The sequence below is a fragment of the Balaenoptera physalus genome, assembly GCF_965194825.1.
Source record: "Balaenoptera physalus genome assembly, chromosome: 11".
Classification (NCBI taxonomy): Eukaryota; Metazoa; Chordata; class Mammalia; order Artiodactyla; family Balaenopteridae; genus Balaenoptera; species Balaenoptera physalus.
Genome location: NC_138896.1, coordinates 23,521,143 through 23,541,201, shown reverse-complemented (window position 1 = coordinate 23,541,201; position 20,059 = coordinate 23,521,143). Strand labels below are relative to the sequence as shown.

Here is a 20,059-nt window from a genome sequence, read left to right as displayed (position 1 = left end):
TGACTCTGGGGGAGACTGAACCAGACCTACCTGCTAGTGTTGGAGGGTCTCCTGCAGAGGCGGGGGCTGGCTCTGTTTCACCTTGGGGACAAGGACACTGGCAGCGGAGGTTCTGTGAAGTACTCCTTGGCATAAGCCCTCCCAGAGTCTGCCATTAGCCCCATCAAAGAGCCCAGGTAGGCTGCAGTGTTGGGTTGCCTCAGGCAAAACAACCAACAGGGAGGGAACCCAGCCCCACCCATCAACAGGCAAGTGGATTAAAGTTTTACGGAGCTCTGACCGCCACAGCAACAGTCAGCTCTACCCACCACCAGAGCCTCCCATCAAGCCTCATAGATAGCCTCAACCACCAGAGGGCAGACAGCAGAAGCAAGAAAAACTACAATCCTGCAGCCTGTGGAACAAAAACCACATTCACAGAAAGACAGAAAAGATGAAAAGGCAGAGGGCTATATACCAGATGAAGGAACAAGAAAAAACCCCAGAAAAACAACTAAATGAAGTGGAGATAGGCAACCTCCCAGAAAAAGAATTCAGAATAATGATAGTGAAGATGATCCAGGACCTCGGAATAAGAATGGAGGCAAAGATTGAGAAGATGCAAGAAATGATTAACAAAGACCTAGAAGAATTAAAGAACAAACAAACAGAGATGACCAATACAATAACTGAAATGAAAACTACACTAGAAGGAATCAATAGCAGAATAACTGAGGCAGAAGAACGGATAAGTGACCTGGAAGACAGAATGGTGGAATTCACTGCTGCGGAACAGACTAAAGAAAAAAGAATGAAAAGAAATGAAGACAGCCTAAGAGACCTCTGGGACAACATTAAACGCAACAACATTCGCATTATAGGGGTCCCAGAAGGAGAAGAGAGAGAGAAAGGACCAGAGAAAATATCTGAAGAGATTATAGTCGAAAACTTCCCTAACATTGGAAAGGAAATAGCCACCCAAGTCCAGGAAGTGCAGAGACTCCCATACAGGATAAACCCAAGGAGAAGCACACTGAGACACATAGTAATCAAATTGGCAAAAATTAAAGACAAAGAAAAATTATTAAAAGCAACAAGGGAAAAATGACAAATAACATAGAAGGGAACCCCCATAAGGTTAACAGCTGATTTCTCAGCAGAAACTCTACAAGCCAGAAGGGAGTGGCATGATATACTTAAAGTGATGAAAGGGAAGAACCTACAACCAAGATTACTGTACCCGACAAGGATCTCATTTAGATTTGATGGAGAAATCAAAAGCTTTACAGACAAGCAAAACCTAAGAGAATTCAGCACCACCAAACCAGCTCTACAACAAATGCTAAAGGAACTTCTCTAAGTGGGAAACACAAGAGAAGAAAAGGACCTACAAAAACAAACCCAAAACAATTAAGAAAATGGTCATAGGAACATACATACCGATAATTACCTTAAAGGTGAATGGATTAAATGCTCCAACCAAAGGACACAGGCTTGCTGAATGGATACAAAAACGAGACCCATATATATGCTGTCTACAGGAGACCCACTTTAGACCTAGGGACACATACAGACTGAAAGTGAGGGGATGGAAAAAGATATTCCATGCAAATGGAAATCAAAAGAAAGCTGGAGTAGCTATACTCATATCAGATAAAATAGACTTTAAAATAAAGAATGTTACAAGAGACAAGGAAGGACACTACATAATGATCAAGGGATCAATCCAAGAAGAAGATATAACAATTATAAATATATATGCACCCAACATAGGAGCACCTCAATACACAAGGCAACTGCTAACAGCTATAAAAGAGGAAATCGACAGTAAAACAATAATAGTGGGGGACTTTAACACCTCACTTACACCAATGGACAGATCATCCAAAATGAAAATAAATGAGGAAACAGAAGCTTTAAATGACACAATAGACCAGATAGATTTAATTGATATTTATAGGACATTCCATCCAAAAACAGCAGATTACACGTTCTTCTCAAGTGCGCACGTAACATTCTCCAGGATAGATCACATCTTGGGTCACAAATCAAGCCTCAGTAAATTTAAGAAAATTGAAATCATATCAAGCATCTTTTCTGACCACAACACTATGAGATTAGAAATGAATTACAGGGAAAAAAACGTAAAAAACACAAACACATGGAGGCTAAACAATACATTATTAAATAACCAAGAGATCACTGAAGAAATCAAAGAGGAAATCAAAAAAGACCTAGAGACAAATGACAATGAAAACACGACGACCCAAAACCTATGGGATGCAGCAAAAGCAGTTCTAAGAGGGAAGTTTATAGCTATACAAGCCTACCTAAAGAAACAAGAAAAATCTCAAGTAAACAGTCTAACCTTACACCTAAAGAAACTAGAGAAAGAAGAACAAAACCCAAAGATAGCAGAAGGAAAGAAATCATAAAGATCAGAGCAGAAATAAATGAAATAGAAACAAAGAAAACAATAGCAAAGATCAATAAAACTCAAAGCTGGTTCTTTGGGAAGATAAACAAAATTGATAAGCCATTAGCCAGACTCATCAAGAAAAAGAGGGAGAGGACTCAAATCAATAAAATCAGAAATGAAAAAGGAGAAGTTACAACAGACACTGCAGAAATACAAAGCATCCTAAGAGACTACTACAAGCAACTCTATGCCAATAAAATGGACAACCTGGAAGAAATGGACAAATTCTTAGAAAGGTATAAACTTCCAAGACTGAACCAGGAAGAAACAGAAAATATGAACAGACCAATCACAAGTAATGAAATTGAAACTGTGATTAAAAATCTTCCAACAAACAAAAGTCAAGGACCAGATGGCTTCACAGGTGAATTCTAGCAAACATTTAGAGAAGAGCTAACACCTATCCTTCTCAAACTCTTCCAAAAAATTGCAGAGCAAGGAACACTCCCAAACTCATTCTATGAGGCCACCATCACCCTGATACCAAAACCAGACAAAGACACTACAAAAAAAGAAAATTACAGACCAATATCACTGATGAATATAGATGCAAAAATCCTCAACAAAATACTAACAAACAGAATCCAACAACACATTAAAAGGATCATACACCACGATCAAGTGGGATTTATCCCAGGGATGCAAGGATTCTTCAATATACGCAAATCAATCAATGTGATACACTATATTAACAAACTGAAGAATAAAAACCATGATCATCTGAATAGATGCAGAAAAAGCTTTTGACAAAATTCAACACCCATTTATGATAAAAACTCTCCAGAAAGTGGGCATAGAGGGAACCTGCCTCAACATAATAAAGGCCATATACGACAAAGCCACAGCAAACATCGTTCTCAATGGTGAAAAACTGAAAGCATTTCCTCTAAGATCAGGAATGAGACAATGATGTCCACTCTCACCACTAATATTCAACATAGTTTTGGAAGTCCTAGCCATGGCAATCATAGAAGAAAAAGAAATAAAAGGAATACACATTGGAAAAGAAGAAGTAAAACTGTCACTGTTTGCAGATGACATGATACTATACACAGAGAATCCTAAAACTGCCACCAGAAAACTGCTAGAGCTAATTAATGAATTTGGTAAAGTTGCAGGATACAAAATTAATGCACAGAAATCTCTTGCATTCCTATACACTAATGATGAAAAATCTGAAAGAGAAATTATGGAAACACTCACATTTACCATTACAACAAAAAGAATAAAATACCTAGGAATAAACCTACCTAGGGAGACAAAAGACCTGTATGCAGAAAACTATAAGACACTGATGAAAGAAATTAAAGATGATACCATCAAATGGAGAGATATACCATGTTCTTGGATTGGAAGAATCAACATTGTGAAAATGACTATACTACCCAAAGTAATCTACAGATTCAATGCAATCCCTATCAAATTACCAATGGCATTTTTTACGGAACTAGAACAAATCATCTTAAAATTTGTATGGAGACACAAGAGACCCCGAATAGCCAAAGCAGTCTTGAGGGGAAAAAACGGAGCTGGAGGAATCAGACTCCCTGACTTCAGACTATACTACAAAGCTACAGTAATCAAGACAATATGGTACTGGCACAAAAACAGAAACATAGATCAATGGAACAAGATAGAAAGCCCAGAGATAAACCCACGCACCTATGGTCAACTAATCTATGACAAAGGAGGCAAAGATATACAATGGAGAAAAGACAGTCTCTTCAATAACTGGTACTGGGAAAACTGGACAGCTACATGTAAAAGAATGAAATTAGAATACTCCCTAACACCATACACAAAAATAAACTCAAAATGGATTAGAGACCTAAATGTAAGACTGGACACTATAAAACTCTTAGAGGAAAACATAGGAAGAACACTCTTTGACATTAATCATAGCAAGATCTTTTTTGATCCACCTCCTAGAGTAATGGAAATAAAAACAAAAATAAACAAATGGGACCTAATGAAACTTCAAAGCTTTTGCACAGCAAAGGAAACCATAAACAAGACGAAAAGACAACCCTCAGAATGGGAGAAAATATTTGCAAACGAATCAATGGACAAAGGATTAATCTCCAAAATATATAAACAGCTCATTCAGCTCAATATTAAGGAAACAAACAACCCAATCCAAAAATGGGCATAAGACCTAAATAGACATTTCTCCAAAGAAGACATACAGACGGCCACGAAGCACATGAAAAGATGCTCAACATCACCAATTATTAGAGAAACGCAAATCAAAACTACAATGAGGTATCACCTCACACCAGTTAGAATGGGCATCATCAGAAAATCTACAAACAACAAATGCTGGAGAGGGTGTGGAGAAAAGGGAACCCTCTTGCACTGTTGGTGGGAATGTAAATTGATACAGCCACTATGGAGAACAATATGGAGGTTCCTTAAAAAACTAAAACTAGAATTACCATATGACCCAGCAATCCCACTACTGGGCATATACCCAGAGAAAACCGTAATTCAAAAAGACACATGCACCCGAATGTTCATTGCAGCACTATTTACAATAGCCAGGTCATGGAAGGAACCTAAATGCCCATCAACAGACGAATGGATAAAGAAGATGTGGTACATATATACAATGGAATATTACTCAGCCATAAAAAGGAACGAAATTGAGTCATTTGTTGAGACGTGGATGGATCTAGAGACTGTCATACAGAGTGAAGTAAGTCAGAAAGAGAAAAACAAATATCGTATATTAACGCATGTATGCGGAACCTAGAAAAATGGTACAGATGAACTGGGTTGCAGGGCAGAAGTTGCGGCACAGATACAGAGAACAAACGTATGGACACCAAGGGGGGAAAACTGCGGTGGGGTGGGGATGGTGGTGTGCTGAATTGGGCGATTGGGATTGACATGTATAAAGTGATGTGTATAAAACTGATGACTGATTTAAAAAAAAAGAATTATATGCAGGCAAAGTGGAATTAGAGGCAAAGGTCCCAGTAATAAGGCTATTTTTTATGTGCTTCTAATTCTAAATCATATACATACTAGGAAACCAGAACTGGCAGGTGGATGGATAACTTATCATGCCCGCTGGATCACAGGGGCAGCAAAGACCGCCCCTCTTGGAGATCTTCCACCGTGAACTTCACAGCTCTTCAGCCATGGGTGGAGCTAAGCTGAGTACAAACAGCAGACTCTTAGTGCCTGCCTAGGACCCAGAACCACCCTGTGTGTGTGGGGTTGGGGGGGGGCGATCAGAGGTCGGGGTGGGAGGGGGCTGATAATGTTTTAATCAAAGGAGGTTCACGCAAGTGCTAAATTCTGCCACTATGCTCCTGAAACAGACCACTGTGTCCCCTTCAGGGTGCCAAAAGTGATATTTTTGATAATTTAAGCATCATGCTATAAACTATACTCCCATCTATGACACATCCATGGGTGTGGGACATCTCATGTGTCTCTCACCTAGACTCCAGGGAACCCACTGGCAAGGGCTTCATAATGACCTGCCCCCTGACCCGAGGGCAATAGTGATACAGACAACGTGGCCCATGTCATCCTCTGCACTGCCTGAGTCCTTCCATTCATGAAATAAATAGTCTGCCACCACCACACAACCACGTGACCATCAGCTGAGGCTTGAAGTTCACATCATGTCTCTGGAAAATAGCCTTCAAACTTCACCTGTCCACTTGCCACTGCCCACAACCAGGGGCCAAATGCAGTGTATTAGCCACCTTCTGGAGGCTTTCCTCCAGCCTCAGCAGGGCTCCCACCTGGAGTGAGGCTTGTGCTTCATGAAAACCCTGGTCTGAGGAGTAGGGGTTGGAGGTGGGAGGTGGAGGAAGAAACTTTTCTGCAGAGATCTATCCTCCCCATCATGGAATCAGCCTTTTAATTTATTGAACTGACGTCATAACATGAGTTCCAAAACATTCTACATACAGAGTGAAATTTTTCAAATTGTGAAAGAATCTCTCACTTGATAAAAGAATCACATGAGGGACTTCCCTGGTGGCGCAGTGGTTAAGAACACGGGTTCGAGCCCTGGTCCAGGAAGATGCCACGTGCCACGGAGCAACTAAGCCCGTGCACCACAACTACTGAGCCTGGGCTCTAGAGCCCATGAGCCACAACTACTGAAGCCCATGTGCCTAGAGGCCATCCTCCGCAACAAAGAGAAGCCACCACAATGAGAACCCTGCGCACTGCAACGAAGAGTAGCCCCAGCTCGCCGCAACTAGAGAAAGCCCGTGCACAGCAACGAAGACCCTACACAGCCAAAGATAAATAAATTAATAAATTAATTTTAAAAAGAAAAGAATCACCTGATCCCACTAAGTAGCATCTTCTCTTAATGTTTCCATAGTGTGTGTGTTCACATCAATAGACACTTAACAGGGACTTCCCTGGTGGTGCAGTGGTTAAGACTCCACGCTCCCAATGCAGGGGGCCCGGGGTTCAGTCCCTGGTCAGGGAACTAGATTCCCACATGCATGTGGCAACTAAGAGTTCGCATGCCACAACTAAGGAGCCGGCGAGCTGCAACTAAGGCGCCTGCCTACCACAAGTGAGGAGCCAGTGAGCCACAACTGAGGAGCCCACCTGCTGCAACTAAGACCCAGCGTAACCAAATGGATAAATAAATAAATATTTTTAAAAAGTAGAGCCTTGGGCTTCCCTGGTGGCGCAGTGGTTAAGAATCCGCCTGCCAATACAGGGGACATGGGTTCGAGCCCTGCTCTGGGAAGATCCCACATGCCGCGGAGCAACTGAGCCCGTGTGCCGCATCTACTGAGCCTGAGCTCTAGAGCCTGCGAGCCACAACTACTGAGCCTGCGTGCCACAACTACTGAAGCCCGCATGCCTAGAGCCCATGCTCCGCAACAAGAGAAGCCACCGCAGTGAGAAGCCCGCGCACCGCAATGAAGAATAGCCCCCACTCACCGCAACTAGAGAAAGCCCATGTGCAGCAATGAAGACCCAACACAGCCAAAAATAAATAAAATAAATTTAAAAAAAGATTTGAGCATTTCACGATACATAAATTATATCTCCATTTAAAAAAAGAAGAAAAAAAATTAGAGACTTAACAGAGGGAGGGACTGAAAATTTCTGTCTTCCAAACAACGGAACAATTAGAAAGTAAGCAAATGAAAATGGAAATCTGAAATTCTAATAGTTTAAAATTTTTTTAAAAAGTTATGTAGCTGGTTTTCCTGGACAGGAAGCTAAAATTCTGGGCTGGTATTCAACTCTGGATGACCTTCAAACCAAGCAGGAGCCTCAGCTGGGTGTCTCTGGGCTGCACAGCTGGAAGGGGATGTGCAGTGGGGAAGGCCCAGGACAGGGTGAGAGGCAGGCAAGGGGCCGGGTCTTGCTGTTTGTTCACTGGGGTGTTCTTCACGAGATCCTTTCCTCACCTGGAGCAAGAACACATCTCCTTAAGGTGCCATTTGGGAGTTGAGGAGACTTTTTACCTTCACAGAAAACCCCAAGGAAGGTTGGTTCTGAAGGTTTTCAAGGCCGAATATAAACAGTACCAAGTCTTTGGGTGTGCACTAGTTACCCCCTGCCAGACACCTGCCGCCCAGGACTTGGGGCTATCTCTGTTCTAAGTGACAGATGATATTTTGATATGGTTTTCGCATCATCAAGATACAGGCAAATTCCTTTCTTTATTTTTTTTTAAATCCCTTTCTCAATCTTAAAATTCCTAAGATGGACCTCCTGACCCTATTTAGTTCTGGATCTTTCTTCCCTGTTTGTGTATAGAAAGCTCCCTGGGAGTAAGAATTGGAAGTGGGTTGTCTTTACCCACATCTAACATGTACTTACCTTTGCTCCAAACTCCTCGCTATTGAGCCATTGAATTTCTGAGTGGATGAAGAGATCGATGAGGAATTAGTGCTAATATTAACATTATTGGACTAAAATATGCATCCCATTGTGTGATGAGAATTGCTAAGTGTTCTGTGGGAGTCTGAGGACGAGTAGAGTTGATCCCTGAGTATTAGGCTGTCCCTTTTGGTTGCATCTGGATGTGATTTGGCACTTGTGGGGTATGGAGTCCGAGGTAAGGGGTGCCCAAGAGTCTGCTGTGGGTTTTTGAAGCTGAGAAGGTGGGAGGAGGAGACATGAGAGTGGTTATGACAAGAGGGAACTGAGAAAAGTAAGAACATTCAGTGCTTGTTTTGTGCTTCTAACATTTTTGACCCTGGGGAATTTTAAAGGACTTTTTCTAATATTTATCTTAGATGGAGGAGTCATAAATATCCCAGGCACTATGTAGGGGTTGGAAATAAATGGTAAATGAGACGAAGTTCCAGCCTTCAAGGAGCTTTCTAAGTTTGTTTTTTAGCCCCACAAGGACACGGCGGAAATCCCAAGAGAGGCACTTTGACTGAGGCCCCAGGGAACACCCAATGCCCAGATGTGTGGACAGAGACACAACTCCCAGCAAAAGCAGAAATCCTTTAGAACGCTGCTGATTGTGAGGAATAAGTCAAAATGGCAAACCTGCAGGATAACATCCTGGCTCATTTCTTTTTTTATTTTAGCCTCGCCACACTGCTTGGGGATCTCAGTTCCCCAACCAGGGATTGAACCTGGGCCATAGCAGTGAAAGCACTGAATCCTAACCACTAGACCACCAGGGAACTCCCATTGGCTCATTTCTTATACAAAGGAAAACACGGAGGGTTTGCTGAAGAAAGGAGGAGAAAGCAGCATAATGGGAACCATGTTGCAAAAATGTAAATTGCTCCCTGGTGATTGCTAAGATCTTGATGACCTGATAAAATTGTGTATAAGGCAGAGCAAACACACCCTTGTGATAAAGCCAGAAATTTCATCCACAGTGAAGGATGCTACCAGAGGCAGGGTCAGGGTGGGTTGGGGAGGATCAATATTGGTGTCTGGAAAATTAGTTGGGAGGCTGTTGAAACTGTTTCAGTGAGCAGTGTTGAACGTTTGAATGAAGACAGCCACCAAGGGGCAGGTAGGGACAGACGGGACACAGATTTCAAGGCAGGAAGGACTGATGTAAGGGGAAAGTGAGGAAGATGACTGTGATCTTTCCTCACATACCATGTTACCTTGCCATGGGATGAAGACCCCACTTCAGTCCAACGCTTTCACTTTATAGCAAAAGGAAGACATTAAAACCCAGGAAATGGAAACCCTCATCTATGGCTGAACTGAGAGTTGGGGGGAGGAGCCCAAGTAGAAGCCAAGTCTCCCTTCCCTGGTCCCACCCCTTCCACAGGTGCACATTAGAGCCAGCCAGGCCCTTTCCACACACCTAGGCCTGGGCCACACCCCCTCCAGTGAATCAGAATCCCATGGCTGTGACCATGAGCTATTCCAGGGCAGTGCACAAGCTTCTCTTCCTGCCATGACCATGATAGCACATCCTGTCTAGACCACACTTTTTCTCTGTTTCATAACTGCATTACATAATTGCAGTACATTACGTATTCCTACTGATAATTGGAAAGGCGCTGAGTGTTGGATGGAGAACTATGTGCAAACAAAATCCTTCTTCATAGGCCCATTAGCGGTAATAAACTAGAACTAATTCGCAAACATTTCATTGAAACTGCAGGAGAGGGATGCCTTTGGAGGCTGCTCTCCAGTAAAGAAGGGTTAATGGACAATCATTGTTCAGTCAGCAGTTACCAATCTAAGTTTTGTAAAATTGATCATCTCTTTATGAGTTTATTTTAGTAAAAATAAAGAATATTTTTTAACATAAAGCACAAATCTTAAAATTAAAAATAAATTGTGGTAAAATGCACATAATATGAAATTTACCATTTTTACCATTTTTTTTTTTTTTTTTAAAGATTAGTTTTGTTTTTTTTTAATACTTTATTTATTTATTTTATTTATTTATTTATGACTGTGTTGGGTCTCTTAGTTTTCGTGTGAGGGCTTTCTCTAGTTGCGGCAAGTGGGGGCCACTCTTCATCGCGGTGCGGGGGCCGCTCTTCATCGCGGTGCGCGGGCCGCTCTTCATCGCGGTGCGCGGGCCTTTCGCTATCGCGGCCCCTCCCGTTGCGGAGCACAGGCTCCAGACGCGCAGGCTCAGTAGTTGTGGCTCACGGGCCTAGTTGCTCCGCGGCATGTGGGATCTTCCCAGACCAGGGCTCGAACCCGTGTCCCCTGCATTAGCAGGCAGATTCTCAACCACTGCGCCACCAGGGAAGCCCCATTTTTACCATTTTTAAGGGTACAGTTCAGTAGTGTTAAGTACATTCACGTTGTTGTGCAACCATCACCACCATCCATCTCCAGAACTCTTTTCATCTTGCATGACAAGCTCTGTACCCATGAAACAACAACTCCCCATTCCCACTTCCACTAGCCCCTGGTAACCACCATCCTACTTTCTGTCTCTACAAATTTGACTATTTTTCTTTTCTAATTTTATTTTTTTATTTTTATTTATTTTTTTGGCTGTGCCATGCAACGTGTAAGATCTTAGTTCCCTGACCAGGGATCAAACCCGTGCCCCCTGCAGTGGAAGCACGGAGTCTTAAGCACTGGACTGCCAGGGAAGTCCCTTGACTTTCTTTCTTTCTTCCTTCCTTTCTTTTTGGCTCTGTTGGGTCTTCGTTGCTGTGCGTGGGCTTTCTCTAGTTGTGGCGAGCAGGGGCTACTCTTCGTTGCAGTGCACAGGCTTCCCATTGTGTTGGCTTCTCTTGTTGCGGAGCTCGGGCTCTAGGCACACGGGCTCAGTAGTTGTGGTTCGCGGGCTCTAGAGCACAGGCTCAGTAGTTGTGGCGCATGGGCCTAGCTGCTCTGCAGCATGTAAGATGTTCTCGGACCAGGGCTCAAACACGTGTCCCCTGCACTGGCAGGCGGATTCTTAACCACTGCACCACCTGGGAAGCCCTTGACTACTTCTTATAAGTGGAATCTTACCTTTTTGTGGCAGCTTATTTCACTGAACATAATATACTCAAGGTTCATCCATGTTGTAGCATGCATTAGAATTTCCTTTCCTTTTAAGTTGAATAATATTTCATTTTATGTACAGACCACATTCTGATTATTCATTCATTCACTGATGGACTCTTGGGTTGCTTTCATCTTTTCGCTATTGTGAATAATGCTGCTATGAACATGGGTGTATAAATATCTCTCTGAGACTCTGCTTTCAATTATTTTGGGTATATCCCCAAAAGTGGAATTGCTGGATCATATAGTAATTCTGTTTTTAATTTCTTAAGGAACCACTACACTGTTTTCCATAGCGGCTCCACTATTTTACATTCCCGCCAAAAGTGCACAAGTGTTCTAATTGCTTCATATCTTTGCCAACACGTGTTATTTTCTGTTTTGATAGTAGCTATCCTAATGGTGAGGTGGCATAAAACCTTTTTAGGACATAGGTTTACTAAAGGTTTTGATCTCTCCTACCCCTGACTTTGCATAAAGTCCTAAATTCCTTAATCACAATGTTTTCATCCAAGGAGATTTTTTGGAACATAACCCCCATGGTTAGAGAAGGAATACTCTATTGTCATCTTAAAGTCTTTACCAACTAGAAAGGTAAAATTTGAATTGTTTTAATTTTCTTTCATTAATAGTGAAGTTGAACTTTTCACTAAATTGTTATTTATGGTTTCTCTGTTGTGAATTGTTTGTGTCTGAATTTCTTACATGCTACAAAATAAAAAAGAAATAGCTATTGACTGCTTTCTATGTGTCAACTACTGTTCTAAGAGCTTTACGTGTAGTTACTCGGTTAATCCTGACCCACCATGAGGCAGGTGCAATTATTATTTTATAGAAGAAGCAGAAGCATGGAGAGGTCAATGAACTTGCCCAAGGTCCTACCCAAGGCGTCTGGATTCAGAGCCTGTGTCCTTATGTACAAAATGGCCAATATTTTCTTAATTTATTTGTTTGCTTTTAATTTTTTCCCATTAACTATAAAAATGAAAACAAAACTGTGGTTAAATTTATCAGTCTACTCCTTTCTTTTATTGGACCATTTTATTCTTTTAGCCAGCTTAGAACATCCTCTTCTTTTCAGATAATAGAAAATATTTGGATTTTTGTTACATTAGATGTTTCACATATATGTATTTTCCCAAATAATCATTTCTCCCAAACTATTGAATTATATTTTTCTTCCATTGTTTAGTGATGGCACCTTTCTGCTGGTTTTTATTTCCTAATTGCTGTTTTCTTTTAATGAACATTATATGTTCAGTCATCTCTTGGAGGATACTGAAGTCTCTTTCTGGTTGTTCTGTTCTTTTCACTTCATCCGGCATGAATCTGTCTCTGGAGTGTTGGTGTTGCTAGCTGCTTTCTTCAATGTTAATTTTTGTGTATTTTGGAATTTTAGTTTCCAGGTTCATTTCCAGGTTTTCTCTCTCTCATGTCTGGTTCCCTAGACCAGCAGAAGATGGGCTTCCAAGACTGCCCTCCGTTCCTCCAATACCTCCTTCTTCAACCCAACCCCTCCCTCTCCACAAATAGCCCTTCCCTTTACCTTCTCTCAAAGTTTTTCACCTCCCCATGTCTGGTCTGCGCTGGCCTGACCCCTCTTACCCCAGGATTGACAGATCCCTGGCCTCCTCTTATATTTTTGAAGTTATGACAGTGGCCTGTCCAGTCTCTTAACCAGTTTTGCTGCAGGGAATGGAAAGTTTGGAAACCATGGTGTTGGATGGGGGAGGAAGAAAGCTCTGGGGGAGGTACCATAAGTGTTTTCCTTTGGTTGTCACTGAGTGTAAAAAAAAAAAAACAAAAAAAAACAGACACTTGCAGCACAGTAAGGGTTAACCTCCAGCCCTGGGCCCCAGTGGATCCCTGTAGCAGCAGGGTGAGGAGGGGTGGTGCTGCCCTAGGTAAGGCCGGCTGTCCGGCTGTCAGCGTCTATTTGCCTGAAGGTTGACAGGCTTCATGCACAGAACTCACCCAGGCAGAAGCAGCAGCCAAGTACAATGAACTTGACCCAATAATAACAAAGTCTTGAACATTAAATTTTAAGTGCCTTTTTTTGCTCTGTGAGTGTGTGTGAGTGTGTGTGTGTGTGTGTTTGGTTTTTGGTCTTGCATCAGGCTGTAAACTCCTTGGTTGCAGAGACCACATTTATCTTGTTCACCATGTGACTAGCATGGAAGAGGAATTCAGGAAATATCTGTTGACTAAAAGAGTAAGTGGATGTTGTTTGCCACCATCCCCAGTCCAGTCCTGCCTCCATCCCAGTCAGGAAGAAGGCTGAATGTCAATCCGGAAGCTGTGGTGCTACAAGCTCTGCAAGACCCTGGGGCCTACAGGCATTGCTTGGATGCCCCACTAATGAAGTGGATCACAAAAGACAGGAAAGGCATCTGACCACTGGGCATAGACACCCCCCACACCCTGCAGATTTGGTGTCTCGAGGGTTCCAGTTCAGTGGGTGTGATGCTTAGAAGGAGATGGAGACAGCTGCAATATACCTGGATGGCTAGATTTATGAGCACATGTGAGACTTCCCTCAGATCCCCAGAAATACTTCGGCGGAGAAGGGGACTTTGTAGGGGTTGGGAAGAGACGCTAATATTTGGGTTATTACCTTAAGATGACCCCATTTGCATATCCTTGCAGGCTAGTGAGACCCAGAGAAACTCAGGTTACATTTTTGAACTCAACCTTGAAATACTACTTGCACCACAGACTAATTACTACCGCTGGGGTGAGAGCCCCTTGTTCTGTTGGGGATAGTGGCAGTGACAGTGTCTCTGGTGGAGTCACTGCAGGTGACCTTGGGTAAGGTAGACTGGAAGTTCAAACAGAAGGAGAATAGAATGCAGTTTCACTAGAGCTTCTGGGCATGTTAATTCCTCTGTGATGCCCTGGAAGATATGAGGTAAGTGGGTGAGGTTGGTATTTGGAAAGCAAACAGACAAGACAAATGAGTTCTTATTCAAGAGAAATGAGCTTCTAAAGAGTTTGAATCTCTTCCTCAATAAGAGGAGAATCATGAGGGAAGGGGCCAGAGCACCTTTACAGTGCCAAGCCTGGGAATGTCCCCATAAAGGTGGGACCATAGATGGGAGTAGGAATGGGGTAGCTCTTCAGCCTCTTGAGGAAATCTGAGACAGGCATTTCTTTCCCTTCAAGCCCAGGGAAAGGGGCTTCATAGTATCCTTCAGAGAGCTTAATGTGTGTTCCCTGCAATGTGGAGGACTGGGTGAGCTGGTGGCTGGCTCATTCTGAAAATCAAAAAAACAAATTGGCTAGCTGCCCTGATGGTGGAACAAGAGAGGCTGCTGGGCTGAGAGGCTGCCAGCCTTCCCAGATACCACCACTGGATTTATGATGTTTCCTGTGGACCAGATGTGGGGCCTGACGCAGGGTGATGTTAGATCCTGTCCAAAAGTGTCACCTGGAGGGATTGGTGAGCCTGATAGAGTCCTGCCAGACTTGTAGAGGCTGGAGAAAGAAATATAGTTGACTAGCCTAAGCAGGGCATTTGACTACATCCACCAATCAGGGAGTGAGAAATCTTAGCAAAGGGAAGGAGTTGTCTCCAAAAGTATCCACAAAAGTGCCTAATGAAAGGAAGGATCACCTATGCCTAAAAACCCAGGGATGACTTATGCCATCTCACAGGAGTTCTAGCCAAATAAATCCTCTCCTGGCACCTTTCGGCCTCTCCCTCTCACCACTCCAACCCTGTTGGGGTCCAAGGTCCAAGGTGAGTTAGCAAGATGATGGAGGAAAGACAGAAGCACGCATAAAGGATGACCTGTATAGTAAGTATACAGGAGCAGCTGCTGGGGGAAAAAAACTCTATGTTAAAAAGAGACAAAAGTTAAAGTATTTCTCATGGAATAGTTCCAGCATAAGGACTCCTGGGCTGGATATGGTAATTCCACCATGTTGGGGACCCTGGGTCCTTCTGTCTTGCTGTTTTGCCCTTCCCTGGAATGCTGCTCTCACCTGAAAGGTTGAAATGACCCATCACCACATCCTCTGGGTCCTTATTCCAGCCAGCAGGAAGAGGGAAAGGGGAAGTGGAGCACCATGCCGGCCATCCAGAGCATTATCAAAAAGTTCCTCACTCACTTCACTCAGACCCTTTTGCCCAGAAGTTAGTCACATGGTCACACATAGCTTCAAGGGATGCTGGGAAATGTAGTCTTTATTCAGGGTGGCTACAAGTCCACCAAAAATTTGGGAGTTTTATTAGTAAGGAAGAAGAGGTGAATGAATATTGGGGGACAATAGCAGTTTCTGCCACAAAGCAAGAAATGGGAAATGAGAGATCACTGCACACTTCAATTCCCAGTGAAGGCAGCTGGTCTGTATATGGCACAAAGAAAGGGAAGAAGCCTTGAGTTTAAATAAAGTTTGAAGTTTTACCATTACATGAAACCAGACCATTTAATTACTAAACTTTTGGGGAAATTAGACCAGGTGACCTTTGATTACATACAATGACCAGAAAGGTCATGGAACCTGTTTTAAATGTCCATCAAGGAGCAGAAGGAGAATGGGTCCCACAAAATGGGTTTAAAGGGACAAAGAGAAATGAAAATAAAATTGCTTCCTGATCTCACCTTCTATTAGTTAGAGTAGGCTAGGCTGTGGTAATTAAAACACACACACACACACACACACACACACAAAGTTTCAGGGCTTCACATAATACAAATTTATTTCTTATATAACAGTGCTGAGAAGGTTTGCATTCCAAGAGCAGCTCTCCTCCTCATGGTCTATCAGGAACTTGGATTGATAGTGGCTCTGCCAATTTCAGTTAATGGCTTCCAAGGTCACCTTTGGTGTCAAGCTGCCAATCAGCCAGAAGAAGTGGGAAGAGAAAGGAGGAGGAACGTGGGAGGTTTTTAATAGATCAGGCCTGGAGTTTGGTATGTACACTTCTGCTCACATTCCACTGGAGGTAACTTGGTCTCCGTTGGAGATACCTTGGTCATGTGACCAAACCTGTTTGGAAGGGTGTCTGGGAAATGTAGTATGTGTACCCCAAGAAGAGAGGCGTTTGGTGTGTAGCTGGTGGTCTCCACCATTATGCCCCATGATTTTTCTTACTCAGTGTATAGTTGTACCAATGTAATGGTTATAACGAGTCACCAAAAATCCAGAGCCTTTGGACCAAAGATGATTTCTCGTAGTCTTGTGCCAGGTCTAGAGAATTAACCATTTAATATGTTGGCTGGAACTTTCCTCTAATACACTGAAGGAGTAACAGAGTCATGAAAGGAGAAAGAGAAGGAGGCTGGTACAAAGCTTATAGGTCCTGCACCAGCAATATCCCTGGCATCCGTGCAGACTGGGCTCTGGGGCAGGATGCTTGGGGTGGCACCTACATAGGGTTTAGAATTGTGGAGAGCTCCAGAACCATGCCAGTAAGTTTCATAGCAAATGTTAGAATGCAAAGGAGAATATCCATGTGTAGGTGTTAGAGATCTCCCTCAGGGGGTCACATGAAAAGACGGCAGTTCTGGCTCACACCCTCAAGTCAGGAGCAGTGGACAGGAGGAGTCCACCCATCTCCCATGATTAGTGACACCAAGGAAGAGAGAACAAAAAGAGGAGGCCTAGAACATTTGCAAGAATGATCAGGAACTTGGGCCAGGGCTGTAGTGCTCAGTAAGGCTGAGGACCCTCAGAGCAGCATCCAGGCAGCGGCTTTAAAGTCTGCCACTTACTGCATAGCACAGGGAACTCTATTCAGTGCTCTGTGGTGACCTAAATGAGAAGGAAATCCAAAAAGAGGGGATATATGTATACGTATAGCTGATTCACTTTGCTGTACAGTAGAAACTAACACAATATTGTAAAGCAACTATATCCCAATAAAAAGAAAAATAAGTAAAAATCTATGTCATGGAAGAAAAAAAAGTCTGCCATGACTAATGGGGCATGAGCCCCACTAGGGGAGCACTGGACCCACTGTCTAATTACTGTTGTGGTCAGGCTTTTCCTGGCAAAGTGAAACAATGCCATGAACAACTCCCAGTGACAGAGAAAATAATGATCTGCTGAGAGATACGGAAATAGCAGGCGGCCATTAGTAGGAGCCACCAGGATCTTTTTAGGATCAAGCATCATGGCCATCACCAAATACTAGGGGCATGGGAAATTGTGACCCAATGATATGGGTTTTATGAAACAGCCCCCCACCCCAAGTGCCCAGAACTCTTCAGAATCTTCCCCTGGCGACTCTAAGGGAGCCACAGCCCAGCAGCAGGAGTGTGAGTGGGGTTCACCCTGCCTCTGTAGCTCCAAACCAGCTTTCCCCCCTCATGAATGATGCTCCGATGGCCTGTAGATATAGTGGCACAAGCCACAGACTGTTCAGAGCAACCATCTCCCATATTCCATTTTGTTCCCAACCTGCTCCTCTTCCTGGTTGGTCCTGACTGCGTTCCTTCTACTATCCTAGACTTGCCTGGGAACTCGGGCCCCCTGGCTTGGCACTCAGCTCTCTCCCAGGCCTTATCTGGGGCCCATCCTTCCAGCCTTTCCAACTTCCATTGTCTAGGGTAAGATACCCCTTCTAGTCAGCCCCTGAGGACTGGATCAAGTCTAGACTGGTACTTCAACCATCCTCCAAAGGTGGAGGATGCAGTACTAGTCTTCTGCATTTCTCAGGGCAGCTTCAAGCCCCTCAGGCATGAGGAAAAAGCTCAAGGCAGGTAGAATTGGGCAACCCATGCCAACCCTGGGCAACCCCAATGTTTCCCAGTGGGAGAAATGAAGGACTTGAGATGGGACTCCAAAGCGTGAAGGGGCAAGACTCTAGTAATGGAAACACCTGGCCTTGTCCATGGGGTGTGCTTCCTCTGAAGCAGCCTGTTAGGTAAGTAGGTAGAAACCAGCAAGAGCAACCTTCCCTCTACCCACGTGCATTGAGCCACCACTCGGACCAATTTGTCATACAAGAATTGGTCAATCCTTCCTGAAATTTCAGTTGTCCAGGTTGGAGTCCCGAGCTGACAGGCAAAATTCTAGATCATAGTGACTGGCTGGCATCTTCTCCTGCCTGATGGCTAAATTCCACTAGACACCCAACGCAATTCTTGGTGGCATTTGGGTACCAGATAATTCCCATGCCCATTTTGGGTTTTTTTTAGCTTCTATATTTAGATACCAAACCAGAAACAAACACACCGTGTTCTCACCTTCACCTGAGCATGACAAGGTCCAGGTACACAAAAAGTGTCCTGTTGCTTTAAGAAGCTGGAAGCTTTATCAGACTGCTTGAAGAACACCTGGGAAAGCCTTGGAGGCAAGGACTATATCTCCAGGGTAGTCTTTTGAGCCAGCAGGGCTCTCATCTCCATCCTTGACTCAACCAACTGGCTGCTTAGGACTCTATAACCAAAGAGCAGTTTATGAACCCAAAGAGTGCATAATTTCCTTAATTTGTGGGCTCATAGATGTCAGCTCTCAGACTCCTGTCTCTTCTTATTGTGAGTTACACTTGTGATCTGGACCTGGAGCATCTCTGAAACGGCATTTACTTTCCACTACTCTGCCCTTTGGCTATTCTTTTTTTTTTTAATATGTATATATTTTTTACTTATTTATTATTTATTTTTGGCTGCATCGGGTCTTCGTTGCTGCGTGGGCTTTCTCTAGTTGCGGCGAGCGGGGGCTACTCTTCGTTGCGGTGCACGGGCTTCTCTTGTTGTGGAGCACAGGCTCTAGGCACTCGGGCTCCAGTAGTTGTGGCTCGCGGGCTCTAGAGCACAGGCTCAGTAGTTGTGGTGCACGGGCTTAGTTGCTCCGCGGCATGTGGGATCTTCCCGGACCAGGGCTCAAACCCGTATCCCCTGCAGTGGCAGTCAGATTCTTAACCACTGGACTACCAGGGAAGTCCCTATTCTTTTCTTTTCTTTTTTTTTTTTTTTGGCTGCGCCGGGTCTTAGTTGCCGCATGCAGGATCTTCGTTGCGGCATGTGGGATCTAGTTCCCTGACCAGGGATAGAACCTGGGTCCCCAGCATTGGGAGCGTGGAGTCTTAACCACTGGACCACCAGGGAAATCCCTTGGCTATTCTTTTTTAAAAATATATTTATGAAGGTATAATTGACAAAAAATAAACTGCACAGATTTAAAGGGTGGACTTCAGTCAGTTTTGTCAAATGTATACACCCGTGAAACCATCATCACAATCCCACAAAGTTTTCTCTTGTTCTACGTAATTCCCTTTCTCCTCCCCCTCCCCACCCCCATTCCTAAACAACCACTGTTCTACTTACTGTCGCTATAGATTAATAAGCATTTTCTAGACTTTGATGTAAATGAAATCATAAGAAGGTACTTTGGGGGTAGATGGGATGTGACTTCTTTCACTCTGGCTGTCCACTTTTAAGAGACACCATTCTGATGAAAGACAGTTCATCTCAGAGAATCCTGCCAAGAGCTCAAGCCACTTGCCTGTGCAGTGACTAGGTGTTATGAATTCTGGTTAGGCTATATAATTTCTCTACAAGGATACCAATTCTACTTTCTGCTTAATGGATCTCTCTTAACCAACAAGAATAATTTGCACTCTTAAGTTTTTGCCAGAATACATAACCTTGAACATCACTCCCTCCCTCCCAATTCTTATCAGAAACTCAGTTAAGTGAAACAAAG

General features: G+C 43.5%; 1 long non-coding RNA gene across 3 annotated transcripts in view; it reads left to right on the top strand.

Annotated features, from left to right (window-relative positions):
• The window catches only part of LOC309638987, a 109,211-nt gene that overhangs the window by 26,746 nt on the left and 62,406 nt on the right, over positions 1-20,059 (top strand). The gene's annotated exons all lie outside the window — the stretch shown is intronic.